Source organism: Nesoenas mayeri, assembly GCF_963082525.1.
Source record: "Nesoenas mayeri genome assembly, chromosome: 5".
Lineage (NCBI taxonomy): Eukaryota > Metazoa > Chordata > Aves > Columbiformes > Columbidae > Nesoenas > Nesoenas mayeri.
Genome location: NC_137548.1, coordinates 51,900,397 through 51,919,545, shown reverse-complemented (window position 1 = coordinate 51,919,545; position 19,149 = coordinate 51,900,397). Strand labels below are relative to the sequence as shown.

The window sequence follows — 19,149 nt, the reverse complement described above, 5'->3', positions numbered from 1 at the left end:
CAATTTCAAACTCAGGCAGTAACCAGTGATTATAAAAGAATAGTGGCATGGAAACTGTGCTGTCAAAACACATCTTTGTGTCACACTTCTGTTCCAGGCTTTCTGTTCAACAACCCCTGCCTTGGTTGCTGGAAGATCCCACAGTGAATTTTTCTCTTCTGCAAGAATTCACTGGGGAGGATGACGAACAACCCCATGGGTCTGATCTAAAGCCCACTGAAGTCAATGCAAGGCTCATCTGTTTCAGGAACTTGCAGACTAGGTTATTCATCAGCAGCTTACGGCTATCCAAACCTTGTTTCTTCTAATGGGTATTACTGTAGAGAATGAGATGGAAGTGCTGAAAGATTTGGCTGTAGTAGACCTTATAGCTATGCCACAACTAGCTGTTCTCAACAGTTACCAAAGTATGCAACTCCCTGTTGTGGTAACTATCAGTAAGGCAAAACAAATCTGCAGGCGTTGTTATTGTTGAATCTACAGCACCGTCTACTGCACGCCCCCCAGACGGGAAAGGGTTCTGCCTTTACTCACACTGGTAATTCCTTAGTATCATCATAAACCCTCAAAATTAGGCTCCTCACAAAGACTAGTTCAAGGTCAGAAACATAATAAAGAAGGGTAAAGAGTGGATGAGTTTTCCAGGTGTCAAAAGAGGATCTCATCCCCAGGGTTTTCCCTCTCATTGCTTTCTATTCTATTAACAATTGTATTTCTTAGTCCCACACAGCATAAGGTGGCAGAAGATTCAGGAAGATTCAATAAAAAAAAAAAAAAATCACCTTAAGGAGAAGGACAAGTTTTAAGTCTGGACAAGTACATAGAACTAAGCAAAAGACCAACAGGCATCTTCTCCCTGCAAGCTACAAAGTCTGGGCAGAAGTTTAAAATACCATCCCTCAAGAAGGACACTGAGGATCCGGTTTTCCCTGCACATACACTAGAGTGATCACATTGGCTTCCTTGCAATTATTCCCAATTCCCACTGTCTGAGAAGAGCTGCAACCCTCCCAGCCTCTCCAAGGAGGTGACACAGCACAGTGCAGTCTATAAACAACAGCCACAGAGGAGCTCAGTGTTGACTCGGAGCTGCTCATGCTCAGATGAGGAGGCAGCTCAGAAATAATTTGAGCTTGCTGTCCCTGTTCAGTGTCCCACCATACACCAGGGATAAACGTGCTAAGATAATACAGTACTACCCAGCAATAATGGCATTAGACAAATCATGTATCACTTTCTGCAAAGCCACTGGCCTTAAGGGATACTGCCTGTAAAGAGCACAAGAAAATACTGTCTTGTTCTTATGAACATTACACATACTTAAGTTCTTTGGCTTTGTATTATGGGCTCCAAAGTGACTAGAAACTGCTGTAATATTCTTTACTCATACTGCGGGGTCAGGCCACTCACACATTAAGGCTATGGCCAAATTGCATAGAGTGGAGATGTAAGTGTCTCTCATGAGCACAAGAACCATCAGCAGCTGAATAGCATTTGTCTGGCAGGACAGGTATCCCACAGAAACATTACTTGTCTGTGACCCTCTGTGCTTAAGGCACTAAAGGCTAGAGGTTGCAGTCCAAATCTCATTAGGGGAATAATTTTTAAAAATCTCAGTAAGGATGGAAAAAGACTCTTCAAAGAGAATCAGGAACTCTGGCAAAGGACAAATATAGAAAAGACTTAGCCTTCACAGACAGAAAGTCCAGTTCTGGTAACTCAATCTGCAAGCCAATTAACATGGTTCAGTCAGTTGGACAAACAAAAACCAATACAGAAAACACCAAGAACTGGAGTAATGATATGTAATGTCACAAAGTGGTGCGACGATGCTGCCATAAGCACAGGATCTGCTTCCTGAGACACAGCCCAGGTCCCTGAGGCCTCCTGTGCAAGCAGACTCCCTACATGTATTAGAAACAGAGTGCCTGGAAGCACAGGTGTTGTGTGAGCCTTACCAACAGTAGAGTGAGTAGCAGATGCAGCACCACAGGTTTCGGCTGCAGAAGGACCGGCTCTAAGTTTCCTGAGGGACCATTTTGACTTGCAGATATAAGACTTTAAAAGTCCTTAACATTTGATCTCTTTCCTTTCCTTTCACTGGGATAGAAATCTCAGCAACCTCCAAGAGACAGAGAAACATAGAAAGAGAAGCTTACTTTTCAGATAAGGTTTGTCTAAATAGAGGTTTATATTCATAGTTGCAGTTGAGAAAACCAGAACTGAGAAAGAGCAAAGGTGCACCCCTCTGGTTAGATTAAAGGGAATTAAGGCAAATCTGTGGCTTTGTGCAATTACAAGTTGTCAAATGTGAAGCAGAATCCCTCTGCCCACAGCATCAACTGTAAATCCCACAAACAACTATGTGAAGAAGCCAAAAATAAAGGTTCTTTTGAAAACCTTTGTCCTTCTTCTCTGCAGCATACCTGACTCAAAATGTACCTTTGCAGCTGTATGTGAATGTTGATGTGTACTGTAGCTAATGCTGTATTGGGAAGAGAAGGTGCCTTCCGAAAGCACAGAGGCAAACAAGTGAGAGAATACTGGAGCATGATTGTCCAGACTGCACCTGGTGGCAGTGCACTGGAAACAGCAGAAAGAAAATCAGGGCAGCAGATGGCCAGTTATTTAGTAACAGGGTTAAAGAAATGAAACAAGTCTTCTCTATGCTTGCTACCTGATTTGTGCTAGCAGTCCAGAATCCACTGCCGAGAAGAAAAGAAAAGAGAACCTAGAATCTGCTGCTGGTTACAAAGTCACAGAATCATGCAGGCTGGGAGGGACATTGCCAGATCAGCTAATCGAAGCCCTTGTTCAAGCATGGCCAGCTACAGCAGGCTGCCCAAGACCATGTCCAGTGGGGTTTTGAATACCTTCACATACCTTCCATTGTTTGACCACCCTCACAGTAAAAAAAGTGTTTTCTTGTGTTCAGACTTAATTGTGTTTTATTTTGTGCCTCTTGTCTTGTGGGCACCACTGAGAAGAGTCAGCTCCCTCTTCTTTCCCTCCCATCAGGTATTTATACACGCTGATGAGAAATCCCCAAGTTTTTTCACCAGGCTGAAAAGTCTCAGCTCTCCTCTTACAAGAGATGCTTCAGTCTCTTAATCTTTGTGCCCCTATCCTGGAATCACTCCTGTAAGTCCATATGTTTCTTGTACTGGGGAGGTCAGAACTGGATGCAGTCATCCATTTGTGGCCCCATCAGTACTGAGCCGAGAAGAAGGATCACTTTCCTTGATCAGGTTGATCCCACAGCCCCAGATATTGTTGGCCACCTTCTCTATAAGGGTGCGCGTCTGGCTTATGGTCAAGCTTGTTGTCCACAAGGACCCCAAGGTCCTTCTCTGCAGATCTGCCTTCCAGCTGGCTGGTCCCCTGCATGTACTGGTGGTTATTCCTCCCCAGGTGCAGGTCTCTGCACTTCCCTTGCTGAATGCTGTGACATTCCTGCCTGTGCCACTCTCCAGTGTGTCCAGGTACCTCTGGATAGCAGCACAACCATCTGGTGTATAGCCCATTCCTGCTAGTTTTGGTCTCAAAAATACAATTTATTGAATTTGGTTCATCCAATGGTTTTCTTCCATTCAGTCTCTATAGGTATTAAAGAACAAAGAAAATTTTTAGTGTTTTAAGGATGTTTAATGGAACAACAATGCTTCTTTGCAGGAATTTTAAAAGACATTATTTAAACTAGTCTAAATAATTCTTCATATTTTCTACATGTTTTATCCTAAAAGAAAAACTTTCCCCTAAGGTTTACTAACTAGTACAAGGCAACCCAAAGAAAACTAAAGCAGAAGTTGTACAACAAAAAGGGAGTGAGAAAGATGTGAATGAGCCGTTTGTTTCTCCTCCTATTAGCAGAGACCCTTCTGGCTTAAAGATAACTTTCCATGCTTCTGCTCTAACTACAAGCAATGTCATGCTTCTGTTAGCTGGATGTGTGAAGCAAGACTTCTCCTTCCTCACCCCAACCTTCCTCCTGATTCTTTCAGCTTCCATGCCCTCACAAGACATCCAGCCATACAAGTTGCTCTTTACTTCTTCCCACATGGCAGGAAAGAGCCACTGCTGGACCAAGTATTAAGTGCTGACAATATGAGGGTTTATCTGACAACATTAAACCTACCTCAAACAGTTCCAATCAATCAATTTTTTTTTTTGGAATTGCTAAAAGGAAGAGTAAGGATATATGTAACTGAAGCTCTGACTTCTCCTCCAGAGACCTGGCTTTAAGGTCTGGTTGGTCTCATTCTAATTCCAAATGGGGATTCAACCACTTGCTGCAGATCCCAGTGCAACACTGTTTTCCAGAGCCCACAAATGTCAGGTGAGCCATGAGGTGCACTGGAAAGTCAGCAGAGAAAGCTCTCTATATAGTGTCTGCCCAGTATATGGTGACATGCCATCATACCTCTTCAAAACAAACTGTTTGAAAATTTTTTTACTTTATGTTTCTTTTTAAATGGAACCAACACACCTGGATAATAGATAATGATTTTAAATTTCCTTATCAACTTTATTTCCAAATCAAGGGAAATTGATGGAAATGACCTATAAAGAATATATGTTCATTAACATTAACCACATTATGACTTCAATGAATGGGCAGCAGTAAAGAATGTCTTCCTAAGCATAGAAAAGAAATACTATACTTTTTTTTGCAATCCAACATACCTGAATGGCCACCAACTTGAAAATTAACCTTTCCTTTGGAAAACAGCTAAATGTACAAATGACAAATAACCATGGAATCAATAAATGAAATCAAGGTTTTTCCCTTGTTGACTTAAATCATAATAAAAAGCCACAATTTAAATTGCATTGATTTAAATATAAATTATATAAATTAATCAACCCTGCTTTTCAGATAATAATTCTCTTTACGGCTAGGAGATCAACAGAAGTGCAAACAGGAGCGCGTTGCTGCAGCCGAAGCCCACCTCCCCAGCAGCATCCTTGCCACTTCTGCACTTAACTTACTGGCATCTAGAGCCTTGCTCTGTGGTTCAGGGTTCGCGTTTCCTAATCTGCTGTTGAATGTGGGAACTCGGCTGTTCAACATGGAGAAACAGGGGTGCTATGGGAAGTATGTCAGTAACTGCTGGAGAGAGTCCAGCGCAGGGCAACGAAGATGGTCAAGGGAGTGGAGCATCTCCCTTATGAGGAAAGGCTGAGGGAGCTGAGTCTCTTTACCCTGGAGAAGAGGAGACTGAGGGGTGACCTCATTTATGTTTACAAATATATAAAGGGTGAGTGTCACGAGGATGGAGCCAGGCTCTTCTCGGTGGCAAACAATGGTAGGACAAGGGGTAAGGGGTTCAAACTGAAACACAAGAGGTTCCACTTAAATTTGAGAAGAAACTTCTTCTCAGTAAGGGTGACAGAGCACTGGAACAGGCTGCCCAGGGAGGTTGTGGAGTCTCCTACTCTGGAGACATTCAAATCCCACTGGGACACCTTCCTATGTAGCCTCATCTAAGTGTTCCTGCTCCAGCAGGGATATTGGACTAGATGATCTTTTGAGGTCCCTTCCAATCCCTAACATTCTGTGATTCTGTGATTTGAGGTGGGTTCCAGCTTCAAGCAGAGCTTAGTCTTCAAGATGGAGTCAGATAACTGTCTACAAAGGGATGGAGCTACTGATGTAAACCAGGCAGAATCAACGCTAACCAAGAAGCAAAGAGATATTAATATTTACATATAGATAGATAGATAGATATAGGAATATGCACTCTCTCTCCTGCCCACATATGACCAGACAAAGCATGAGGTAATATTCAGGCTGCTATTGGTAAAGTCCAACTTTATGACACATTTAACACAATAAAAATAGAATGCTACAGAAAATACTTGTTTTCTCCAGTCATTTTCAAGCCTCATGAACATATTTCAGGACTAGAAAGAAAACTGGTTTTAAAGAGGAAATACAGAGCAGAACACAGAATTAATTATGTGAATTATGATATTATTATTGCTGTTTAGATTGGAAGACTCAATCCAAGGCTAGGACTCTACTATGATAAACATTGCACATACACATAATAGGTGTTAGGCCCTGCCTAGGGATAGATGGTTATGATACAAACAGATAAGGCAGTCAAAGAGTATATCTGATTATATACTATTTCTCTGGTTGAAGATAATTCAGTCATGAAGAAATTGGGTAACTTGGTGAAGTTCATACGGAAACCCTGTGGCAGAGCTGGAAACCAAGCACATGCCACAATCACATTTTATGTTAGTGAGAGTAGGTAAAAGCTAGAAGAACATTCTTAATGTATTTTCAACTACAAACTATACGCTAGAGTAGAAATAATTTGCCAGTAGACCATAATTTTTATTAAATTCCAGATAAACCTCACACGCACCCCTGCTACATCAGTGTAAAAGAAGAATAATTCCTTTTGTGGCACTAGATCTGTTCCTGACTTTGAGCAGAAAATCTGTGTGCAAAAGTGGTGGTCTTTCTACGTTATACACAAACGTATAAATTTGGTGAGAGAGTTTTCCAATGTATGATCCATTTAATGCAAATAAAAGTAACAAAATTGCAATGCTGTATTTTAGATAGGAGAAGGGATGCTCATTGGTAGAAGCAATGACAGAAAACCAGAAAAAAAAAAAAACCACAAACATGAAGGAAAATCTCTCTCCTCTCGACTATCATTTTACTCACTCCTCTCTAGGAAAAGGATGGTTCTGTAGCAAAATGATAGGCGGCATCATTAGGCCAAGCTGTTCAAATGGAAAGGGTTAAGCTGGTTGAAAGGGAGGGATGCGATAATCATCCAGTGCCCATACCATGTTCCTAGCGGCAGCAGCAGAATGGCTGCCACAGCTCTGTTTCTGCTTGTTTAGATTGGCTGAGTGTGCGCCCAGCTCAGTGGCAGGGCTGGGGCACGTTCATTGTGCTGTGTGTGCCCTGGGACAGGGAGGGCTGATGGAGATGATAAGTGCCCGTCTGCAGAGCAGCAGGAGTACCGACTGGCACATGCGGGGAGGTACAGTACAATAATCTCCCATCTGCACGATATAGCTTTGAATCCCTTCCTTTACAGCTCAATAGGTGCATCTGCTGCCCCTCTGCTAATCCTCAACATTGTTTAAAATGCAGATCAGTGGAGATCATGCTTTTTCTTTCCCATTACAGACCACAGCCTAATAAAAGAGCTTTAATCACACAGACAATATTCTATCTCTTGCAGGGTCTGCTGCTTCATTCTTTTCTCTTTGCCTTTGTTTGGAAGCCACATCTTTGTCAGGCACTAGCAGCAGCAGAATATAATTTTGCAACACAAGACTGGAAGCCAGTCGAAGCAACTATAACCTTTCCCAAAACTGTGGCATCGTAATTAGAAGACTGTGACTGCAAAAGGTAAACAGCAGGGAACTCAGGTCACAGTAGCCCCCTGAGAAAATGCATCCTACACCCCTGGATATGTTGCATGATCTTAAATGTAAAAAGCAGCATCAGCAGACTTCATTACTTGTCTTTGTCTCCCTAGCACTAATGCACTATGACATTTTTTTAGATGTCAGAAAGTACAAAAGCTACAGAGGAAAGCTATAATTGGTTATATGACTGTAGGCTGAGAAAAAATGACTTAATTTATTTCACATAAAGAACATATACATGAACATACATATGTGTAAATGTTAACCTGAAATAACTAGCTCTTTTCAGGCTATTCTACAGCCAAATGAATGACCTTAGTAAGCTGGAAAGCTGTTCTTGCTGTGCTGAGAGGGAAATCGTGCAAGTCATCATCGTAAAAATAAGACTGTAAAATCCACTGTAGTTAAGCCCTGATGCAGCTCTGAGTCTTCTGAGGAAGAAGCAACATCCCTAAGTCCTCCTCTCTATGGCTACTGCCATCAGTGCACTTCAGAGGAAACAACCAGAATGGAATTCTCCTCATATGTGTTTATCCTCAAATTAATTTTCTCCTCTACCAACCTTAGTTCCTGCAAATAACTGTACAGCATAACACAATAAATCTTGTCTCTCCCTGAATCTATAAACTGCAGCAAGAAAGATAAGAAAACCAATTATTTTACTGATGCAGGTATGCCTGTCTTCCACAAATGTACAACATACGGTGGAAAGAAGGGCAAAGGAATCCTTCCTGTGTACTTATGTTCCCAGAAACAGGTTCAGGGCATGATGATAAAACACAGCACAGCACTTCCTCTACCACAGGGAGCAAGACAGGTACCACACAAGGGGTGTGGCTAAGAGGGATGTACTCTTTGCCCTTAATACTTCTTGAGTCACTGGATCCCCAAGAGACTGACTGAGGACACCTCACTGCTTGCAAGACTTCCAGACGTTATTTGGAGCTTGGCAAACCCCAGACTTTCACTTGCTGAAGTATCAGTTGCTCTGCAGGGACTCTCTGCTGCAGCAGAGCCAACGAGGCATCACAGGGAGTCCTGAATGGCACAATCCTACAGGCAGACACAGGTGAAAACCATTCAAGTCATTCCTCATCATAAATACATACGCTTTGTTCCTTTATGAAGCCTAGGCAGATACTGTGCTAGCCACTGACTTCCTAGACAGCAGGAAACCCAACATGTTCTGCCCACCTTACACATCTGTACAGAAATTGTTGGAAGCAGGAGTTGCATCCTTCAGAGCCTCTTTTATTTGAACTCACGGGAGTACCTAACAGTAACTCTGCGTCTGTTAGATTTGCTGATCAAGGACAGCCCAGCACGTGGTCCTCTACTGCCAGTTGTCATCGTAGCAATTAAAGGGGAAAAGGCTATAGGATGACTCACTTCATCAGTACACAAATGCGTATATTATTTGTCTCTTTATGTAGACATAATGTGATTTTCAATTAGCTGTCTAATGGTATGATCGAACACAAGATACTTTAATTATGTGTTTCATGGACATGCTTCAAAGGTGCTGTTTCAATCTCAAAATAATTAGCTGCATGCACAGGCAACTTAAGAGAGTTCCAGAGGTCCTGTGGTTACTATCCTTTTTAAAGATACTGAAGAGTTATTTGAGTTTCCTGAAGTGCAAAGGCCTCCAGGGTGCAAGATAACTGCACCTAATGTATCTGTCCAGAATTACAGATGCCTATTCATGTGTATATTGTTGGGTTCCTAAAGAAACATGGGAAGTGGTCAACTATTGCCATATGATACACTTGGTATTTCAGAAGAAGCCCTCTGTGAATTTAGGTTTTGCAAGGGAGTCTTTGATGAAGCATCACATGGTGTGCACACGCATCCATACAGACTGCCCGAACCAAATCCAGGAAAGCACAAGTGAAGCGGGGCCAAAGAGGGCAAAAGGTGGGGAAACACTGGAAACAAACCAACAAAGCTGAGTCACATTCACTTCTCCTCTCGCCAAGGGGCAGCGCTGACCTACAGTAGCAGCATCTCATTCGGTGTTTGTATAAGCAATAGTAAACTACTACCTGCTGGTGAAAAAGGTGAGGAAGATGTTACAAGTTTTCTCCAATTAGCAAAGCCTCCCAGGACCACTTATACACTGTCCTGTCCTAACGAGGGCACCCAAAGTCATAATCCAGGTCTCCTCCATAATTAACATCTGTAATTACTAGTATACAATACCATACCTTAACGAATGGTACTACTCAGAACATCAAACATTTACATCTGTACTTCTGTGCAAATTAGAAACAAAGTATACACATTTCATAGAAAAAAAAAAAAAAGAAAAATAAAAGTTGTGGTGTTTTGTTTTGTTTTTATATAGGAATACCAGGTTTCCATTTCAATTGCTGGCCAAAGTCTCTCAGTACTTTTAACAAAGCTGAGAGAGGTGGTGAAATTCTGGCAACCCTACATAAGCATATGTGAACATGAAATGGTTTTCTTGTTGTAAACAGCAATGTCTTGAAAGACCACACCTGCCAATGACCTCTACCAAAGTGACCAGATGACATATACCGCACTGTATCTAGAATTTTTTTCTTAAACATCTGTTCTGGAGTTGCTGAAAATAGTGCCAAAGGAATTAGGAGCATTAACTGAGGGGGAAAAATGGAAAGTGTAAATGCTGCCAGAGGATACTTATTGTTCCCACAACCAGAATGCCATATGACATCTCTCCCAAGAAACAATCAACTTTTACACTGACTCCCAAATAACTCAATTATCTGTGTCAATGTCAAGGCAGGGCTCTGCCCCTTCACATCCTTTGTCATATTTATTTAGCTGTTCCTACATCACAGCAGTTCTGCTGGCCTTAGCAATGAGATCCCTTGGTGGAAATGAGGCCAGACAGAAAAATGAGGCAAAGATTTTGAATGTGTAGAGGCATCTTTTGTAATTAAGGGTTTTGGTTGTTTTTCCTGTAGGTATTTGTAAGAGGCTTATTTGTTTGTGAAGTGAAGCTACTAAGCTTCAGGGAATTATTTCAAAATTGTTACTGCTTCAAATGTAAAGAGATTCTTCCACCACAGAGTCGTCTGTAAATTATCATGTAGGGAATGAAAGGCGGTAGCTTATACATTCAGAACAAGCAAGATGGTGAGGGGTACGACACAGGCAGAAAACTAAAATTTCTCCATGCATCCCTGCTCTCTTTCAACAGGACTAGCTGAGTGATCCTCAGCAGCAGTGAAAACGTCAGTGAATCTTACTGACATAAGTTGCCTGTTTCCATGGATAATACATAAAATATGTATAAAATATGTACATAAAATATGTATTAAACTGTTTAGCAACCCCAAACTTTGGTCAAGGTTCTGTATTGTCATTTCACATACACTTTAAACTCACGGAAGCTAACACTAATGCTACAAGCAGCAGTTCAACCTTCTCATGTCACCTGTAGGTGTTTTCTTGTCCACATAACCCAGCTCAGAGACCTGATGCAGGTGAAAGCCAATCCAGGAAGATAAAAAAGGGTTTAACTAAGGTCTGTACCTGTAACCCAGTACACAGAAGAACCACACAACTTGCAGGAGAAGAGAGGTCACTTCCCTGAACAGCAATGTCAGCTTAGCCACACTGACATGTACAAACACAATGCTACAAGTATAGCTCCAGAACATCCAAATTCAATTCCTTTCTCTGTTACAAACTCCCTTTCACATCACTGATCAACCACTTTTTTTTTCCCAAGCCTTGATTCCCCATCGGTGACATGGGGCAATGTTATTCCCTCTGTTCTTTCCATCTATTCGGAGCACAAGAGTTTTAGCACCAGGGCAACAGACTAGTAAAATTTGTACAGCACCAACACATCTCCAATTCTGACCAAAAAGTGTAGCCACTGTTGTATTACAATTAAGATACAATAGTAAAAGAAGGAGAGCTGACAGCTATGCCTCTTCATAACTGAAGGCTGTAGTAACTTCATTAATGTGATACTACTACTTTTGAAATAGAGCTGAGGTGAGCTGTTTCTTGCATGTTTTGTTCTGGTGTCAAATAAGAGATGACACTTTTTCTGGACTATGGCTGACACAAAGAGGAAGAGGATTATCCTGGTAAAGCACAGGATGGGAACTCAAAAGACCTGTATTGCCAGCCTCATGGAAACTGTCCTGTGGAACTAGTCATTTAAGTGCAGCAGTCAACATGGGCCTAACTACCTCAAGGTCTTTTTGAATCTGAGCCTCAATCTTCCTGTGCCTTTGTTTTTTCCATTGGTAATATTAACTTGCCAGATGGAAATACTAAGAATTAATGTACTCAGGTTGGTAAAATGTCAAAGAGTACTTCTAAGGTGTTTTTGTAAAGGCTCCTTTTCTTCCCACTTAGACCTGAGCAGGAAAGACAATTTGCCGAACTTACTATTTCTAAGTATTCTACAGCAGCATATTTACAGAATCTATCAACGCTCCCTGACCAGACTGCACTTGTAACATGTCCACCCCAAATTCATATCTCAGTCTGTACATAACATGTCGCACCCTCCAGAATGTACTGTGCCCCTTAACACTAGAGTGGGTCATCAAATTGAGTAAGCATAAAGGTTTCTTCTTGCAAAATTTATACCTTCACTTGAGCAAGTTACTCTTGTTCCCTTTCAAAACCACAGAAGTGATTAAACACAGCTAGATTAAACACGGCTAAGTCAGGTCTAATCATATACATGCCATTTGTAATTGCTCAAATTGATGGATTGTTTGCTTTAGTGATTTCCTTTCCAAGTTGCTGCTTAAAAATAAATATGTATTTCATAAAACGGCAGTTAGTCTGTGCCAGCTAGCATGTATGAGCACGTACCACAGTGAGACAGTAACATGTCTTCTTCCTTTGTGTTTCAGACACAGCTCTGAGCTCATCATAAGCACGCTGTGCAGCTTACTATGATAGCAAATGTTCTCATTGTTAGTCCTCTACCATGCACTCCTCTCCTCCATATTTGAAGTCCATCCCCATCACACTAGGAAATCAGCAAACAATTCTTTTCAAATATTACACCGGAATTTCTAGCTATGTATTGAAGGATGTATCAGCCTTCATAAACTATGTATTTACATTGGTGACACTGACAGCAGTAGAACAAATGAGTTCAAGTCAACAAACAAAACAGATGCGACAGAAAAAAATACATGATGTGATCCTGGTTAAAAGCATGTGAACAAAGAGAAGGCTAAGTGAGATTAGTGGAACTACTTAGGAGTTAGATGAGTACAAACAAGGGAGGACTACAATCACCCTTTGTAAGCAATGGAGAACACTAACAGTATAACCAACTACTTGACAAGCTGGTAACTCTTCTCCCAAGTAGAAGGAAACTATGCCAAAGATTTTATCCAATAGAGAAACCCAAAGGGCTAAAAGGTGCATATAGTCCATTCACTTACAGAATGAGAAAGCAGCTTTTAGACCCATACTGTTCTGTCTACAGATTAATTTTAAGCTTATTTTGAATTTTAAAAAATCTCAAAGAAATACATTTCAGTCTATAGACCAGAAAGGCATCACCAGTTAATAACTCTGAACCCTTTACTGCAGACAGTCAAGCTCTAAGCTTTCTGTGAAGGATATAGAGTACAGGCACACACACAGACAGATTATGCAAATATAAAACCATCAGAGTATACAAACAACAATAACTCTAGTATACACAGGCTCATGTTAGTCTTTATGACAGCCATACATCACACCAAGCCCAACTCTCACCAAATTAAAAAACATTATTTTTTTTTTTCTTTGAGCTGTTGAAGTAGGCCCTATTGCTACTGACACATCCCATCTCAAACAACTTGCAAACACAGCCCTAAAGCCCATTTACCCTTAAGTAGGCTGGCATCATTTTCACCAGAGCTGCCATCAAACATGAGGCGGTAACTGCCACAATATGCTATGAATTACACCAGTGTAAAGCAAGAATAACTCAAATCACTCCAGTCAGGTTTATGCAAGTTTGCAGAAGTGCGTTGAACCTATTCAAAGACTATCTACAGTATTATGTGTTTCCCTATTTCCTCCCCATTATTTTCATATCAAATTTGTTCCATTTATAACACTAAAAATATTTTGCATGTGACATCCTTGTATCATTATCAATGGTCTTCATTTTCAGGAAAGTTTAGGGGAAGGTTCTCTGGCCTCTGAGCATTCAATTGATCTGTCCCTCCAATTTGAGGTCTCTTTGAAGTAGACAGACCGGTGGGGAAAAGATCTTACCTGTTCATGCCAACTGTCTCCAGTCTGAAGTACCATGAAGTTTTAATGACATGGTCCTAATGAAAGCAGCTGTAGTTGTTCATAAACTGGCTTCTTAATGAGCCCCAAAGCATATTACTGAGCTCATAATTTTGGGGACAAAAGCTCTTTCATGCAGGATTAGCTTTTGTTAAGCCTATTTCTTTAGTATAGGCTGTCATATTCAAGAACTAGGAGGAATCTTACTCACTGATTTCAACAGCATCTGGCCTCATGGAAGGAATGAGGTCCCTGCAGTGAAGTGCCTCAGCTCAGGAACTGTGTCTCAAACATGTCAGAATCAGACAGAAATCCTGAGAATTTTACCAGGATCCAGCAGACAGAACACCTTGAGCACAAGCTAGATAAACCCAAGGCCCATGAGGTAAGATACATTACTTAGCAAATTGCTGGGCATTAAGAATCTAAATTGCCATAGAAGAGACTTTGCATTTTCTCACTGAGGTCTGAGGAAGAGGGTCCATTTGGATTTCAGAAAGCAGAATTCAGCCCAGGTCCATCTGGTTTTGTTGAGGAAATAAATTAACCCACAAGTTGAACACAATTTGAAAGCAAGCATTATATGAGAGCACCTTAAAAATAACAGTTGAACTTTCCACTTTTAACCAGGATTGCTCGTGGAGGTTACCCTCCAAAGCAATGTTATGCCTAAATAATTTCACTGTTCTGGATACCATCTAATTCTCCACTAATTCTGTGATTTCAGCCCACTTTAACAAAATGTTTACACATACACACACACACACACGCACACACAAATCTAAGTCTCTGGCAACGTCCTCCTACTTGTCAAGCACCAGGAACGACTGCCAGAAATTAAAGTAACTTAGGTGAGCTCCATTTGATCTGCATATTATATCATACAAGCATTGCTAAATCTTGCTATGTCCAGTTCAAGGAAATCACACTGGCAGGAAACCTCCCCTTCAGGCAAGCACGGCTACAAGACTTCAGTAGCATTTAACATCTTTTGGCCAATCTACCAAGCTCCATGTTTTCCATACAAAAGTGCCTAAATAATAAAAGCCAGTGAATAGGCAGCAGAGGCAGCTGTAAAAAGTTTCCACAGTGAAGAGCATGAAAAATGGTACAGGAGTCACAAACTCCCCTTTTCCTTGTTCTTAATTGGAGGTTGCACATCTGTGCTTCCTTTGGAGAGACTGGATTTTTCTGTCTCCTCTCCCTAATCATCTTGTTTCCAACCCCTACAAATACAAACCTTCAACAGTTTCAGTCTTTCCCTCTACACTTTGACACAAGTGCTTTTGCCTCAGTTATACTTTGGATACTTTCAGAGCAGCTTAAAAGCCTCCTTGAAAGAAAAGTGAAATAACATAAGATTCTAAATCATACCGATGAATTAAAGTGGTGCTGCAGACCTGGATGAAAAGAGGAGCAGAATACATCGCCTCAAACTCAGATTTCTTTAAGGCAAAGCAGAAATAAGGATTTGCCTCTAGCAGAGAGGCAGGGCAACTGTTCTGCTGCCTGCCATGTAACAGGGCTAATCCACCTATCCACAAATCTCACCGCACATATACTACATGAAACCCAACTAATAAGCGGAGTGTGAAGCAGAAAGAAACAGTCCAGGTCAGTTTTCCAGGGACATGAATGGCCAACTGAGCCATTTTTCAGGATTTTACTTTCCAAAGGAAAAAGAACAGCTCCAAGGGCTGGAGGAAAGAGGGGAGGGGAAAAAAAAAAAAAAAAAAAAAAAAATCAACTCAGCAGTAGCTGTTCAAAGCGATATCTTAAAATCTCTTATGAATAGAAGTTATTTTTGTCTAAAAAGAGGATGTTCTTTTTCTATTGCCTCCCAGGCTCCTCCCAAATATGCTGACAAAGAATGGGAATTGCAGTATCAGAAAGTGCCTACAAGGACGTGAGTTTTGCAGGTGGAGATGCAAGACCAAGGAACAAGGGGGTCAAATCACCACATCATTTACCTGAATTAAACACTGGATTAAAAATTCTCTTTCTGGACTTAGTGCCTAGAAACCCTAACACAGAGTGGGGCTCAAGGGTAATTGTAGATCAGCATTCTCAATCTTTTTCCATTCTGACCTGATGTGAACAAAAATGGCTGGGGGACTCCTATCCACCAAAGAATAAATGTGAGCTTAATTCAGCAACATACTTAACCAAATTTCAATCAATGGTACTCAGTGATAAGCAGTCTTCTAAACGAATAGATTTGCTTTTCTAAAATTGGAACAAAGAAGGAGATCTATAGCTAGTGATGGACAATACATTTCAGTCAAGATTATTTTTCACAATCCAATGTGCAGATTTGGTAACAATAAGATACTTGCAAATTTGTGTCTTTCTGCCAAGCAGTTCAGTACATGATTTAAAACAATAAATTGAAAAATATGTTCTCTCTGAAATCTATTTTTACATTTCTTTTTGCCCAGAACATGCTCATCAGTGACACTGACTTTCTGCAAGAATGCTTTAAAGTGTCTAATTTTACTACTTTTCTATTATTTTTGCTTTCTGCTCTGCTTGGCAAGCCTAAAGAGTAGCAGATGTGCAGGGAAAAAAATAATCTACGTTGCTAGTATAGTTTCTGGTAAAATAACACCAGCTCAGATAGAGGGCTTCTTTTTTTCACCCTACAACATGCAATAGGATTAACATTCTCTCTAGAAAGATGCACTTCTCTTCTAGGTCATGGGGCCATCTGACTCTAATTTGACTCTAAGACAAGCCCTCCAACTCTTGACCACCTCACAATACAGTAGTGGAAAACATCTAGGTCACATAATCCTGTCTCATCCAATTTGGATGCAGTTCTTCCAAGAATATAAATTCATTAGAGACAGATTGTAAACAAACATATATGCACACAAGAAAAAAATCATTGGCAGACAGGTCCTCCCTGCTCACTCTGCATATATTTCACTACTTCACCCAGAAACCAGAGGTATTGCCATCTAGTCACTGGTTTAGAGTCGTTTACCTACATAACTAATTCTCATTTCAGAGGAGATTGCGGTTTCCTCCAATTTATTTATTACTTAAAGTTATCCCTAAAAAACCAAGCTGCCAGTCTTACTTACACTGAATTAGTGCTTCACCTCACACAGGGCCCCAGTAGATTCCTGGGGACATCTTTTGAAATACAATGGTAAGCAAGCAGTACTGGAGACGTCAGTGTCAGCTCTGGATTATTTCTGAGAGATTTTTAATCACTCCACAGAAATTAAAAATAACTTGCAGTGAGTACTGGATACACAATACATAAAACACAGATACTGGTTAGTTGTGATTATCTTAAGAGTTAGACATCATCAAGAGATAGAATAACTTGCTTCCCCCAATCAGCTGAGCACAGCTTTCAAAGTTAGGAGAAGGGCTTAAAGGAATTGCCTGGGCCTTTGAACCTCCAACAGAAAGCTACAACTTTTGTGAAGAAGTAGAAAACAATTACATGTTAGGGATTTAAAAGTACTTTCAATCTTTTTTTCTCCTAGCCACCTGTGTCTTGCCCAAGACATGAACTGTAAAAAACACCAAGCTATAAGATGATGTTGTCAACCCTAAAATCACTTTGCAACTTTCAACCAAAAATCACTTTGCATACCCAGGTAATTGCAGCTGCAAAGGTATTTTAATATCGACATGTCCATTAAATTGCCTCTATGGCAAGGCTCCCGGGGAGCCCCAATTCAACCACTGCATCATGGAAAACTCTGCCATATTAAAACGCCCTACGTGGGTTACTGAATTTACTGGTTTGTAATTTTCTGTCATCACTACAATAAGAGACACAAAGTAATTAATCAGGCATACATAGTGCTCGTGCTCATGCTCTGCTGTCTAGCACAATTCATTACCTGTGCCAGGTTTGGAAAAGTCGATCATCTCACTAGTCCCTGTCCCACAGGAATCATAGCACTCAGTAAATAATTCTGAACAAACACAATAAGGATGCTAAGTAAATATTCTGCAGTCCTACACATATTTCATTCATGAGAAGAAAAAAAGAAAGAAAAAGTGAAAACCAAAGCTCATAAATACGTCTGTACTAGTTTAAAGGCAAATAAATCATTTAATTGAAGAGAAATCGAGGTATTTCCTTAATATATACAGTATTTTCTCACATTTCCTGTAGAAAATTGCTGAAACGTGGAAGCACTGACATTTATTCCATCCAGCTTATATTTTGTTATCCAAAACAAACTCCACTTCTCTGCCATATGCTCAAGGAGCACAGGGAATCCTACATTGCCAACATTAGGCGTTCATCCGTTGTTGCAGTAAGTCTGAGATATCACAGGACGCGTTCCCATCTGCTTTTGAATTTTGCTTCAACCAGCAAGGATAAAAAATTCCCCAGTTCTTTTGCCCCATCAGTTCCCTTAGGAGCAGTACGCATGTCAAACCCAGCCTGGCCAGCGTTTTCTGTCCACAAGCAGTATGGAGCAGCAGGGGCACAAGGATGCTTCTGAAGTGCCCCAGTTACCCGATGGCAAGACAACTCATGTTGCACCATTTGCAGTCCTGGTCAGAAACGCTGCTCCCAAGAACGCACCTCAGAGCGTGCCTGCAGGCTCCAGTAACCTTGAGACTGGCTTGTAACGCCAAGACCCCTTTAGGTGAAGGGTGAAGGGTGCTGGTTGCAGCACTTTAGGAACAGGCCAGTGAATCAGCCGTGATTAAGAAAATAACTCCTGTTTTTGGAATTCCTCCTGCTGTGACAAGAAAATCTAGAAATTCACACCAAGTACAGTGACCTTGTCTCCCTAAGCTCCTGGGTAGGGCACGGACCATATTCTTGTTCTCTCTATGGACAGTGCATAAGACCTGCTGACATTTAAAAGAATGCCAATCTCCTAGGTGCAAAATTTAAAATATCATTTATATTGAAAAGCAGCTCACAGCCCGAGTTTCACATCTCAGTTTCTTGCTTTCTTACACATGAACAATCTGCATATATATATATATATATAAAATATACATATATATGTATGTAATTGCTCTATTTGTCTTCACTTGCATATCACAAGACAGATTCAGCCTTGCTGGATTTAACCCAAAAAATGTTTTAAAAATATAAGATAAAGTAATGAACATAGGATACTCCATAGCATTCAAAGGAACACTTCAAAATGCAATTTGTGTATGCTTTTCTAAATGTAATTAGAAACAAACTAAATGCATATTTTGCTTTTTCTTTATAGTAATTAATACACTGGGGGCCTAAGGACCTTTATTATCACTGTGGGAATTTATGTTTGTGGTAGCAGTGTTGTTCTTTTTTCCCCTTCAAAAAGATGTTCACAAATCAGAGGAGAAACTCTTTGAAGTATGCGGTAGGGACTTCTTCTGCCCACTCCTTATGCATAACTCTTCTAACATGATCTGACCGAGATGCAGTTTTCCCCCTCTAGCCCTCAGCAGCATGAATCTTGCATCAGTCAGATGTAGAGGAACTCACAGCCCAGCACCTTAGATCCA

The 19,149-nt window shown here is 40.8% G+C and overlaps 1 protein-coding gene across 2 annotated transcripts in view; it reads right to left on the bottom strand.

Moving 5' to 3' along the window:
- Positions 1-19,149, bottom strand: part of BRSK2 (BR serine/threonine kinase 2) — a 313,267-nt gene that overhangs the window by 167,061 nt on the left and 127,057 nt on the right. The window lies entirely within an intron of this gene.